This window comes from Lipotes vexillifer, unplaced genomic scaffold, assembly GCF_000442215.2.
Source record: "Lipotes vexillifer unplaced genomic scaffold, Lipotes_vexillifer_v1.1 scaffold2, whole genome shotgun sequence".
Lineage (NCBI taxonomy): Eukaryota > Metazoa > Chordata > Mammalia > Artiodactyla > Lipotidae > Lipotes > Lipotes vexillifer.
In genome coordinates this window covers 83,197-84,693 of record NW_006786129.1, presented here as the reverse complement: position 1 = coordinate 84,693, position 1,497 = coordinate 83,197, and positions in this window count along the sequence as shown.

Sequence of the window (1,497 nt, the reverse complement as noted above, 5' to 3'; positions counted from 1 at the left end):
CCCTCCTCCTCTGCCCCCCACCCATCCCAGGATCATAAAACTGCCAGAGCCTTTTGTTTTCCCTCAATTGTGAGACACCTCTGTGCTGATCTACCCGACCTTGTTCCATGAGGGAAGATGGAACAGGGGGCAACACTTCCTCAGGTTTAGCCTTTCAGCTTGTTGCTTTAATCAGCTACCCTGACACTTGGCAGCCCCATTCTCTCCCCCAGCTCAGCTGAGCCCCTGACAGCCTCCTTTCCTTGACATCCCTAACTGCAAAAGCCATTTCATGTAATTTTGCATGCGTGATCTAGACAAGCTCTTGGGGTTTTAACTGAACTTCGTGGGAGCCACCGACAACTCACTGCTTACTGACCCAGCTGCAAACACGTGCCCCCCTAGTCCTAAGGCAACAGCTGCCCCTGCAAAACTTAATGCTTCTGCTGAACTAGGTCTAGGCTCTCCCTTGACCTAATGGTTCCTCCTGTTGTAACAGATATTTCTGGTGACTGAGAACACACACTCTTCTAACAGTCTTTTAACCCCTTACGAGGTTCTGAAACGGCCTGCTCTCCCCCTCATGTGACTATTCACACTCCAATACCTTGAGTCCTGCCACTTGCCTCTCCTACCAGAAGCAGGGGAGCCTCCTGAATGTGTGACTTCCGTTAGGGAAAGCTCTATACCCTGCTCAGATTTAACAGAGCTCCCCTGAGAACCCCACCCTAACGTTATCTGCTGTTGTGTTAAACCTCAAAACTGAAAGTGAAGGCTATCAAGCAGGATATGCTCTCACTAACGTAAGCTGTCCTTTAGAGTCTAGTCCTCTAACTGAGGAAAACTCAGCCTAGATGGGATTGCATTTACTAGAACTTGTCAAGTAGCCAAAGACCAGAGGGTACACATACATACTGAGAGCAGGCATGCTTTTGGAGTAGTACATGACTTTTGGATGCTTTGGAAGCAAAGGAGGTTTTTTTTTCTCTACTGAAAACCCCATAAAACATGGACAAGTTAAGGAACTTTTGGACACACTCCTAATCCCTAGAGAGGGGGCTATTATAAATTCGAGTTTCATGTAAAAAGAGAGAATATGGAAGCTAAAGGAAATGCTCTAGCGGATCATTATGTCGAACAAACCTTTTTTTTTGCGGTACGCGGGCCTCTCACTGTTGTGGCCTCTCCCGTTGCGGAGCACAGGCTCTGGACATGCAGGCTCAGCCTCCATGGCTCACGGGCCTAGCCGCTCCGCGGCACGTGGGATCTTCCCGGACCGGGGCATGAACCCGTGTCCCCTGCATCAGCAGGCGGACCCTCAACCACTGCGCCACCAGGGAAGCCCCAAACAAACCATTTTAACCAAAGTTATGATCCTACCTAAGCCTCCAAACGATAAATTATTAACATAAAAGGATGTTATAAAATATCAACATTTAGCCCCCAATTTTGAAAAGGAAGAACGGGAAAGCTGGTTGTACCCTTTGCTCAGGTAATCTCTGGCCCTCTCAAGATGGC